The 12,337-nt window shown below is 46.6% G+C and overlaps 1 protein-coding gene across 1 annotated transcript in view; it reads left to right on the top strand.

Moving 5' to 3' along the window:
- The first annotated feature begins 5,491 nt into the window (after positions 1 to 5,491).
- GCNT2 (glucosaminyl (N-acetyl) transferase 2 (I blood group)) overlaps positions 5,492 to 12,337 on the top strand; it is a 75,832-nt gene continuing 68,986 nt past the window's right edge. The window contains exon 1 of the mRNA XM_059724437.1: positions 5,492 to 5,581. The gene's annotated coding sequence lies outside the window, so the exon portion shown is untranslated. The remainder of the gene's footprint in view (positions 5,582 to 12,337) is intronic.

Here is a 12,337-nt window from a genome sequence, read left to right as displayed (position 1 = left end):
TCCTCAGAGGTTCGGCACCTCTGTCCACTTGGGATTCACAGCCCAGAATCCTCTCTCAAGGGTAGGCATGTGCATCTATTCTTTCAAGGAACTGAAGTGGTCTAATTGCATAAAACCCAATCAGGGAAGAAAGTATTGTCATCTACACTGTATATAGTAACCTATCAGTTAGAGCACTTGCCCGGGAAGTGGCAGACTTTCATTTATTGTCTTCCTCAGGTTGAGGGGGGAGCTCCAATTTTTATTCCCCATATCCCAGGAGGGTGCCTAATCACCAAGCTATAGGCCAGGCTAGGTGGGAGCTTTTTATCCATGGAATTAAACCCAGGTCCCCCATTTCCTGTGGAAGTGCTCTAACTGTAGGGGAATCATATAACAAGTAATTGCCACCAGCAGTTCATAGATTTCATAGCTGTCATAGACATTAGGGCTGGAAGGGACCTCGGAAGATCATCGAGTCCAGCCTCCTGCCCCAAGGGCAGAAAGTCTGCTGGGGTCAAAGGATCCCAGCAAGGAGAGTGTCCAAATGCTTCTTAAAGGAGTCCAGAGCAGGTGCTTGCACCACCTCTTGGGGGAGCCTATTCCAGGCCTTGGGGGCTCGGACTGTAAAGAAGTTTTTCCTTATGTCCAGCCTAAAAGGGTCTTGGAGTTCAAAAGCAAATCTGCACAACTACATTTTGTGAGGGTCCTGTTCCTTCGGACCCTGTATGTGTTAGGCATGCTCTGAGGATCCCAGTTGGCTTGGCCCCTTAGGTGGGGAACACCTAGTTTCACAATTCTGATTAGGGTTAGCTGTAGAGGGACACCAAACAACTCAGACTGGGCATAAACAAAAACAAACTCCTTGGGGAATTTTGAAGTCAAGGAGGGAGCTGTCTAGTGAGATCAGCCACTTCCAGGGTGGGGCAGCAGCTGAGCCAAGATTTTTTTTAATTGCAGGTTTGGACTTAAGTGCCTCCATTCCACTTCAGTTCTCCTTTAGGCATCTCATTCCTTTATTGGCTCTAGGCCCAGAGGTGTCAAGATACTTAAGCATGCAACTCCTATTGAAATCAAAGCACGTAAAAAACTTCAGACCTCTGGGCCTAGGTGCTGACTGACAGAAAGGGGCCTGGGACTGAAGAAAGAGACTACTATCACTATTTCCTTATCCATGAAATGGGGATGGTACTACTGTACCTCCCAGAGGTCCTGTGAGCAAATAATTTGTGTGGTAAATGTAGGCCTTTTTCTGGGAGCATTTTATGGTTTTCTTTCTGAGTATTTGGTTTTAAAACAGCCACATAACATCAGTGAGTAAAAATCACTTTTTCACCTCTTCCTATTGCTATTAATATCACTGGGGCTGGCCCCAGACCCATAATGAGAGCCTGGTTCTCCTCTATCCATTGGCTAGAGCGTAGTCTAACTAATGTTAATATAAAGCAATCCTCTGAGCACTCAGTGTGCCTAAGATTGCAAAAGATGGTTTCATAAAATGCTATCTTACCAATATGCATGCTAAGTGGTTCCTGTTGCTGCATCCTGTAAGAGTAGTGGTTTTTGCGATTAAACACACAACAGTTTGTGCATGTGGAAAAGTTCATGCTGAAGAACACAGACTTCAGAGGAGAAGAAGAAGCACCCTGCAGTCCCTGACTACCTGAAGACAGATGGGCCACTCGACTAAAAGAGGTACTGGTCACTTATGGTAACCATTTAGGTCACTCTTATTCTGGGTCTTTAGATCCAATGCTTGCTCTGCTGGTAAATTCTTTGCTTTAAAAGATGGGTTATAGTCTGACCTCTCTTGAAACTGAAAGGATCTTAAGCCTCTAAGCCAGAAAAATATATTTTACGTCAAGAGTCACTTCCCTGAACAAAATGCAGTAATGTGTGCTCAGTTGGTGTATGTGAAATGACAATTAGGACTAGCGACCATAAGCAGGTTCCCTTTCTAGAAGAGTTTTAATCTTAGTGATTCTTCTTACTGACGTTTCACTGCACACTATTTCAGGGACTAGACTCCATTAAAACTTCTGGGGAAAGGTTTTTCAGACAGGGAATTCCCTGCTTCCTTTTTTTTCCCCTCTTCCTTTCAGGCCCTGATCAGAACCCATCTTAAGTCAATAGGAATTATTCCATGTTGGCCTCTGCTATTCTCATTGGAAGAATTGTCAGTGATATCCCCACCAGAATTAGTTTGCTCACACAAGCTAGTGGCTTGGGGATTGATTGTTTGGGGTGGATTGTCCTTTGCCTCGAGTGCCTGGCCAGAGGCATAAGGAATAGGAACATATCCCACATGATTGTATTGGTTTCCTGGACATTGGGTTTGGATGTGAAGGTGTTAACAAGTGTTGAGCACCCGCTTCTCTTTTCTTTCTTTGATGTTACTTTATACATTAATTAATAATACTGTCACTCCTTTTCAACCCAGGCACTTAGTCAAATTTGGGGTACAGTGGTACCAGTTGCTTCCATTTAGATAAATCAATGATGATATCAGGTGCTTTTGTGATGAAAGCCTGTTTATCTATAAAGAATGTCTAAAGCACTATTTCCCTGAGCACAACAGAAATCAAACAGCAGGAAGCAGATCCTTCTCTCAGTTATCGGTTCCTAGGTATGTCTACATGTGCCATTAGTGCTCAGCAGTAAACAGTTTATTGATCCTAGGAAGGTCCTAGGTGTGCAGTTTACACATACACCCAGACTGTAGCACATTGAACTGGGTTGCAGCAGCCGCAGCTGGTAGGGGGTCTGAGGGGTCAGCCTGCCAGCCTGGGGCTACACTGACCAGGCTAGGTGTGCTGTGGAAGGCCAGGCTGGGGTATGAAGGTGCTTCACCATGGGACTAGCTGGCAGGCAGTCCTGTGCTGAAGGGCTTGTGCCCCAGCCAGCTGGCTCAGCATCTATACATGCTGCACATGAAAAAAACTCTGCAGCAGGCTTGGACTGCTGCATATGAAAAAAACTCTGCAGCAGGCTTGGACTTTTATTTTCAAGTCTGACCCTGCTGCAGAGTTTATTAATTTCATGCACCCTAATAGGGGTGCATGTGTAGACACTGAGATGTTTATTAAGCAGTTAATTAGGCAACTCAAAAAATCCCTAACTCTGGGCTTTTCCCAAGAGTATGCTCTCCATGCCTGGTTAGGCTGTATCTGCTGTTTCCTTTCTAATACACACAACCATTTTCTGTCAGACAGCTTCCCCACTTGTTCTAAGCAGGGAGTCATAGAAAAAGTAGGATCCTAGATCCTCAAATGCAGAACCTGCCAACACATCTCCACCACTCCTACAATAACCACATCCCACAACAGAACCATCACCATTCCCAGATCTTACACCTGCACTTCCAAAAATGTAATACATCTCATCCAGTGCACTAAATGACCTGATGGAAAATATGTAAGAGAAACCAAACAGAAGTGCGCACTAGAATGAAGGCACACCGGAAATCTATCAAAGACAAGAATACTTAATTACCTGTGGGGGCACATTTCTCACAGGACAATCACTCCCTCTCCAACCTCACACTTCTAATCCTCAAAAGGAACTTTACCAAACACCTTTTGTAGATGAGTCTACAAACTTCCCTTCATAAATCTACTGGATACAAAAAATCATGGACTCAGTATAGACAAACATTGGATTTATGACACATTACAACCTACCTAACATCTGATTCACCAGGTACCTGCCATACTTGACCTGTTACTTCCCCCCGTACCTTCCTCCCCTCCTTTTCCGACCTTTGCCTTCCTAATTTCTAGCTATTTACTTTTTCACAGACAGCCTCTTTTCTACCTTGAAAGTCTACTGCTGTAGAATCTCCCTTATTCATCTTTGGCTTTTTCCCCACTCATTTTCCTCCTTCCTTCCCTGCTCTACCTTTTGTTTTCCCAATTTCCACCTATTTACATTCTCACTGACATCCTGTCACACTTTTAGCTTCTTTCATTCCTTGGAGTCTCAGAACAGCAGAGACTTCTTATGCCTTAAGAAGGGTGATTGCACCTGAAAGCTTGCAAAGAACTTTTTTCCAACTACTCAGCTGGTCTAATAAAAGATATCACATCTACTCAAAGAACCTTATCTGGCTAGTTCCTCCATAACGCACTCATCAGTGCAACTGGGCTCACCCAAGGGGAGAGGTAAGTTGTTATTAAGGTAGGTCAGGTGCCAGTTAGAACCTCCCTTTTCTCCTAGGGCTAAAGGAAAGTCAGGAGCGATAAATATCTTCAGAAGACATGATACATTTCACATGCTGCTGTTGGTGTGGTGAAACTTTCCACAGACCTATCTGTAGGGTCTGTGCAAAGCCAATATCTGTCCTATGCAAAAAAAATACTGATGAAAGTTTTTTTTCCTGTATTATAGTTTGCAAGCACAGGAATATTTAGAATCAACAGTGACCATTGTCTGTCCCAGCCTCTATAAACAACTGTGTTTAGAGGCATCCATGAGGAAATTACTTAACTTCCCTCCCCTCCCTTCCCCTGGTGAACTAGGATTTAATTTTGAATCAGTCAATGTTTGAGCTCACGGTATTCATTTTTAACAGACACAAGACCCTTTGAAAAAGGTCTCTTGGAGCCCACTCCCATAAGCACTTGTTAGTTTTATATAGGAGAGCAGTAACGCTGGCTTCATCACTGGCTAAGCACCAGTGCATGGCTTTACAAGATTAAGATCTTTATTCAGTGGAGTAACATTATTCCTTTTGGGCACTACCACAATGCAAATAATTATAATTTCTTTATTTAGCAAATGCGAATCCACAGAGGCAAGCAATAGCCTCCTCCTTAACTGAGTTCAAAGTTGAATACAAATAATGAAGGCACATGTCATTACAATAATTTGCAGTGATAAAAAAGGTTTTTTCTTTTAATGATCCTACTACAGTATAATTTATAAACTCCAATCAGATGCAATACATTTTTTAAAAAGGAAGCTGAATCTTTCAGCAGTTCTGAATGTTATGTGTTGACAAAGCATGGCTGGGATGATCTAATTGGGGATGGTCCTGCTTTGAGCAGAGGGTTGGACTAGATGACGTCCTAAGGTCCCTTCCAACACAAACTTTCTATGATTCTATGATATTGCAGTAACTGTTTGGGTTTGCTTTTACTCAGACAAGGAATTATCTCTATTTTCCACTTCAAATGAATGTGTGAGATAGAGAGAGGTGGAGTACATTCTTGTGTAACTGGAAAGCTGGCTTTACAAAATGTGGTCAGGCAGTGACTGAAAAGCTCACTTTGATCCAGCTTTTATGTATCTTTTTTAATCTGAAGGTCTACTGAGGAATCAAATAAAGAGAAATCTGTCTCTTGTTTGAAATCAACTTGTCTGAGGGATATATGAATATTAAGAAAGGAAAAAACAAAAACTGGTCTCTGATGTCTATTTAAACATGCCTTTCTTGGACTGTGGATGTCTCTATCATTTTAATTGTTTTAGCAGATCATGTGAGTTGAGCTGAGCAAGCATTTTTACTAATGCGTCATTCCATTCTTCCTCCCGTTTGTCAGAATTGTTTCTGGATCTCTGCAGTGTTGTGCTAACACGTATGTCTGTGCAGCTCCTCAGCCAGGTAGGGGGTTTTTTTTCTTCTTTTTTGACAGATAGCCTGGTTATTGCTGGCCGGAATATGTAGGTGAGACAAGATAGAGAATCAGACTGAAGTTTTTGATGGTGACTGATGTCAACCTCAGAAGCAGCAGATAGCAGAGTAGCTAAGAATAAACTGCCACTCTGAGACTTCATTTAATCAATCATAGTACACTAATAGCTTTTTTGAAGGACTGTTACGCTGTTGATTTATATTCATCTTTTGATTTACTATATTCCCCACGGCTTTTCTATAGTACTGCAGTCTAACCAGTATTTTCTCAAATGTAGCATTGGACACGTCTACAGGAGATGCTACATCACTGTAGAGATGAGTTATGGTGATGTCGCACTGGCGGGCACTAACTAGGTTGCCACCACTGCTACTTGTGCAGTAGCAATAAGCAACAAGTAGCAAGTAGCATATTGCTACTGTGCAGTGGGGTTGGAAATGACCCATGTGCCATCAGGACTGCGCAGTACTCGTAGTACTGCACAGTGGGGCACACGTGTAGATGCTCCTACTTTGTACTTGCCCTTATTGACTGTTATCCTATTTCAGATGATTTTTTCCAATGTATTAGGTAAGGGGTTTTCAACCTTTTTTAGTAAGTGTAGCCTCGGTGGCTGGATGTGGAGCAGGGGGAAGTGGGGAGGGAGGCTGGACACAAAGCAGTGGTGGATGGTGGCTGCAACTGCCACTGCATGCAAGTCCCCCCACCCCCAACCCACATCCAGCTGGCTGGGCAGTGCCTGTATGGCCCCTAGAGAGGCACCGCTGCCCTCACCACACCCCAGCCCTACTCCTGGGAGGCAGCAGCACAGGGTCATGAGTGGTGGGGCTCCGTCCCTGCCTGCCCGCGCGTACCCACTAGGGCCTTCCCAAGTACCCCTGGCATACCCCTGGTTGACAACCCCTGTATTAGCTCATTCTGAATCCTAAACTCATCCACTGATCTTATTTACATCCCCACCCGCTTTAGTGTCAACCACAAATTTACTAAGTGTGCACTCCATTCTACACTCAAAATCAAAACCGTTACTAAAGTTACTAAAGAGTACCAGACTCTTTTCAATTTTATAATTTTATTGGATAGGATATTACACTATATAATTTAATTTATATAGGAAGAGAGTTACATTTATATTTTATTTCTATACATTTATACCTTGAGACATAGAAGGCTACACACCTTAGAGAATTTATATAGGAACACAGATACATTTACATATTTGTATAAAAGCAAGACACTATGAAACACACCATGATGGAAGGGCAGGTGGCAAGCCTTCAGGAAGGGGCGGAAGAAGGAGTAAAGGGAGAGGTATAAGTTCCTCCCTCCCTCCCCACAAACTGAGATGCAGCCTTTTTCCTACAATAGCAGGGACAAGGCTTCCACAAGCAGCAAGGAGAGGAGAGCAGTGCCACTGCCTGTGCCTGAGACTGCATCCTCTCCAAGGGCACCAGCGATAAACCCCCCCCACACCACCACCATGACAATAAGCAGCAGCACTAGCACCAGCATGACAGTCTGCTTCATCCCCATTTCACTTTCCATGCTGAGTCTTCCAGTGCCAGAGGAAGAGCTGGAGCTGGATCTGAGTGCCCTAGCAAAGGAAATTATGGGGAAGGAGGGGGGATCATCTGAGTTTGTGATCCACACCCCTCAAGTTTCCCAGGTCTCCTTTCCTAGAAAGCACTTCAGAGGAGGCTGAGGTAGAGGTTGTGGAGGCAAGCTGCTCAGCTGAGTCCGCTCCTCCTGTTACTGTGCCTCTACTTGCTGAGGAAGGGGAAATTGCAGCATCCACACATGCACCTGCACCCCAGAAGCGAGCGGGTAGTGTGGTCTGGGATCATTTTGAGCTGGCAGATGGTCCCACATATGCTATCTGCCTGCAGTGCCAAGCCAAAACCAGTCAGGGCAAGGGAACAAAACACATGAGCACCATGGGGATGCTGATGCATCTCCGCAGGCACCACCCCCTTGCCTTGCTCCTCCTCAGCCTGGCACCAATGGGAGCATGCCCAAAGGGAAGCCCCCCCTCACTCCAAAGTCCCCATTCCCCCACAGCAGAGGTAGGCTATCCTGGAACAGTGGAGGAAAGGTGGACAGAAAGTGGGGTGCATTGCAAGGGCGAGCAAGATCACCCAGAGCATTGGGGAGATTCTTGCTGTTGATGACCAGCCCTTCTCCTTAGTTGAGCAGCCACAGTTCAGGTGGCTCATGGTGCTCATGGCCCCATCCTACCAAGTGCCGGCATGAACCACCTTCAGCAGGACAGTGGTGCCATCCCTGTATGAGGCATGCAGGGAGTACTTCAGGGAGGAGCTGTGCAAGGCAGGTCCACAGGTGGCCTTACACTTCACCTCGGACATCTGGAGTAACCAGGGTGGAGATCACGTCTATCATGTTCTTGGCTGGGGCAAGCCGGTGTCACCAGACAAGCAGGCACTGGTGAGGCAGTTGAAGGAGGGCATCAGGAAATGATCCTTTGTAGTCCAGTATGATCCACATGCTGGCCACCATGTGTGACCCAAGGGTGAAGGGCAGCGTGTGCAGCAGCCAAAGCCTGAAACAGTGGACGGAGGTGCTGGTGTACAGAGTCAGGGAGGCAGAATGGCAGAGGTGGGGGGACGTGGAAGACCCCACCATCAGGCAGGTAGCACTCAGGCCTTGGTGGCTGCCTATCTTGCAAGGACATGGAACCATTGCTGTGCGACCCCTTGGCCTACTGGGCAAGCCACAGCCAGATGTGGCCGGATCTGTCCATGGTTGCCCACGAACATCTGTCCTGTCTACCGACCAGTATTCCAAGCAAGGTGTTCAGCATTGCTGGGGACGTAGTGACACCCCACCACACCTGCTTGGATCCTGGCTTGGTGGAACAGCTGGTGTTCCTCAAGGTGAACCTCCTGTTGCTGGGCTTCCCCAAGCTCCAGGTACAGATGGAGTAAATGCCACTCTCTTCACTCCGTCCATACCTATTTCCTTTCTTCATTTTTAAAAAGCCAGTTAATGCCCCATTCTCAGAGCTGGTGGGAACTCACTGCATCACTATCCAGCAGGAGAAGAACGTGTCCCTGCTGAGCTTCTGTGCCAGGACGAACTTGGAGGTATGGGCTGGGGCTATGGAGGAGAAGGCCCCAGGTCCTGGGCACGACCACTAAAACTGCACTTTGCCAGGGTCGGGGGAGGCCTGGTGGGACTACTGGCAGCACAGCAACCCCAGGAAATGCCAGGACTGAGGATCCCCCTGGTGAAAGGTGGGTAGGTGCCATAACCTCCAGCTACCACATGCATGCAAACATCCTGGCTGGGGAAAGCCCAGACCCATCACATCTTTGACAGGCCTGAGGCTTGCTGGTTGCAGTGGAGTTGTGAAGCTCCAGGTGAGCTCAGCTTAGCTGCCTGGATGCCAGCTTTCAGATTGAAAACACTTTGTCAGGCTGAGGAAGCACCTGCAGTTGGGGTGTGTGTGTGTGTGTGTGTGTGTGTGTGTGTGCTGTTCCTGGATGGAAGGACTAGTAAAGAAAAAGCCAGAGGCTGGCGTGCAATGCAGGCAAGAAAGCCAGTCAGTGAAAATGGAAATGGAGGCATCAGGGGGTGAAGGACAGGCTGGGGGTGGGGGTGGGGAAGGCGGATATAGCAGGTAAAAGTGCAGGCGTACCTGGGGAGTCAAATATCCGGCAGGTTGTAGTGTGTCAGAATTCCAGTGTCTATATTGAGTCCATGAGTTTCTGTACCTACTACCTAGGAGGCTGATGAAGTGAAGTTTATGGGCCTGGCTGTGAAAAGTGGTTTGTAAATTCCCTTTCAGGATCAGGCCTGAGAGACTGGAGACAGAGTGTTTTTTTGTGAGAAATGGGCCCCCACAGGTAGTTGGGTTTTCTGGTCTTTGATAGATTCTGGTGTTCAGTTTGTGGGGGTACTGGAGACTGTTGGCAGGTTTTGTGTGTTGAGCTGTAGGAAGTTGGTTTCTGGTGATGATGTTAGGTTAGCAAGGTTCGGTGCTTGTTTGAATTTACAAACCACTTTTCACAGCTGGGTCTATGAACTTCACTTCATCAGCCGCCTAGGTACAGAAAGTCATGGACTCAATATAGACATTGGATTTAGCAGGACATCTGACTCCCCAGGTACCTCTCCACTTTTACCTGCACTGCTACAACCCTCTTTCCCCAACACTCCCCCTCTACCCCAGCCTGTGCCTCACCCCCATGATGCCTCCATTTCCATTTTCACTGACTGACTTTCTTGCCTGCATTGCATGCCAGCCTCTGGCTTCTTTACTATTCCTTCCATCCAGGACCAGCACACACATACCCCACAACTGCAGGTGCTTCCTCAGCCTGCCAAAGGGTTTTTTCAATCTGAAAGCTTGCTAAGATATATTTTTGTAACTAACTATTCAGTTGGTCTGCTAATACATACCAGATTAGATTGAGCCAAAGGAAAAGACCTTGTCTGCCAGTGTCATGTCCTTAGACCAACACCCCTAACACCTGACCGGAAGAAGGCAGGACGGGGCACATCTAAGCCCCAGGGCTGGAGCTGGCAGGGAGACTTCTCTGGCAGGTGCTGAAGAAGAAGCTCCTGCAGGAAAGGAAAGAAAGGCTCTGGTTTGACTGCCTGAGATGCTGCTGGTGCTACTGTGCTGCTTACTAAGTTATTACCTGTTGTCATTTAAAGTGGTGGACTGAACTGAGGATGTAGGGGAGGAGGAGACCTCACTGGGGCACACTGCCATGTCATGTAGAGGCCCCAGTGCCAGTGAGGGTGCACCTTAACACACACACAGTCACACAGTGAGGGCACACCTTAAGACACATGCTGGAGAAGAAGCTCCTACAAGAAAGGAAAGAAAGGCTGTCTGAGATACAGTTTGGCTGCCTGAGATACTGCTGGTGCTACTGTGCTTGTGCTCACTAAGTTATTTTATTATCTGTTGTCATTTAATATGGTGAACCAGACTGAGGCTGTAGGGGAGGAGGAGACCTCATTGGGGCACACTGCCGTGTTGTGTAGAGGCCCCACTGCCAGTAAGGGCGCGCCTTAACACACACATAGTGTCACCCATGTCACGAGTTTTGCTTGTCAGCAGCTTGAGGTGCAGTTTCCCAGAAACTCCTGCATGCATCTTCTTGAAAGCTGGCAGGCTTCATGGCCTCAGCAGGGGCTAGCATGCCTGCAGTTTTCACCCTGCTGTGCCTTAACATACACGTGACATGAGTTTTGCTTGTCAGCAGTTTGAGGTGCATTTTCCCAGAAACCCGTGTACCTATCTCCTTGAAACTTGGCAGGCTTTGTGGCCTCAGATGGGGCTACCATGCCTGCTGTTTTCACCCTGCTGTGCCTTCATACTTACAAGTGACATGAGTTTTACTTTCAAGACTTTGAGGTGCAGTTTTCCAGAAACCTCTCCACCTATCTTCTTGAAGCTTGGCAGACCTCATGGTGTCAGAAGGAGCTACCATCTCTGCAAATTTTATATAAATCAGGCAAGAAAGGAAAAAGTTATAGGTTGTTTCATGCTTCCCCATTATAGCCTATGGGCGAAATGTCAAAACAGCGCTGAAACAGCGAAACAGTTTCGACGAAACAAAACTGAACAGCAGTTTCAAAATAAAATGAAACTCAAAACAAAACACTGTTCCATCGAAACAGAAGTCGAAACAGAACGGTGCTGTTTTGCACAGCCCTACCATCTGCAGGAAGAGAGGGGGAATAGGGGAGGGGAAGTGAGCTGATGTCTGGGGTTTGCCCCACCTGAGCTGGAGGGGGCACAGATGGATTGGAGCCCCCCTGCCTTGCAGCTTTCCCCAAGCAGGGCAAACCCCAGCCGGCAGATTGCTCCCTTCCTGCAGACAGCCCCAGAGCTGGAGAGGGGTGGGGAGAGGCAGATCCTCAGCTACAGGTAGGATCCTCAGGCTCCTGCAAGCAGGCTCATTCTCCCCCGCCCCCCTTTCCACCATCTGTTGTAGGGGGGAAGTCTACTCATGGTGTTTTATCTAAGTTAGGGCTGGGGCCTGCATGTGTGTCAGCACCTAATAGCCAATGACTGTACAAAAACCTCAGCCAATTCCTTGATTACTGTGAGGATCAAAACAGTTTATCTCAGGATGGATGTCTTGGATTAGTCTGCAATTGTCCTGGGGAAAAAGTGTTATCTCAGATACTTCACAGGTAGTTAAAGTGGGACAATGGGTTTGTAGCCTATAGAATCCCAGAATAAAAAGCTTTGTTCAAGGAAAAATCCAAAATCTGTTTTTAGCCTAAAATTACTTTCTCATCAGGCCCTGCTAATCTGAAAACAGTCTGCTTATTTTATCATAATGTGTAAATAATGTCCTAGCCATGAGGGTCTAGGGGGGCAACCTTTTTGGCAGATGTGACACAAATTAGGCCCACACCCTCCCTGAGTGCCAGCTCCCATTGCCTTCCCCTGCCCAATCTGCTGCTCTGCTTTCTGTTCCCTGATCTGTGTTCTCTGCCTGATTTGTTGCTCTGTTTCCTAAGTACTAGTTAGAACAATTGCTTTAGTTTAACCTTGAGAGGCTGTGGAGTCTTCATCATTAGAAGATTTTAAAAGCAGTTTAAATGAGTACTTGGCTGAGATGGCTTAAACAGGGATGATCCTGACCTGAATAGGGGTTGGACTTGATGACCTCCTGAGGTCCCTTCCAGCCCCATCGTTTTGCAACTATGTTAATGAATTTGAACTTTTACTTAGCTTGTAG

This window comes from Alligator mississippiensis, chromosome 3 (genome assembly GCF_030867095.1).
Source record: "Alligator mississippiensis isolate rAllMis1 chromosome 3, rAllMis1, whole genome shotgun sequence".
NCBI lineage: Eukaryota > Metazoa > Chordata > Crocodylia > Alligatoridae > Alligator > Alligator mississippiensis.
Note: the sequence above shows the minus strand (reverse complement) of the source record. Positions and strands in the feature narration are given on the sequence as shown.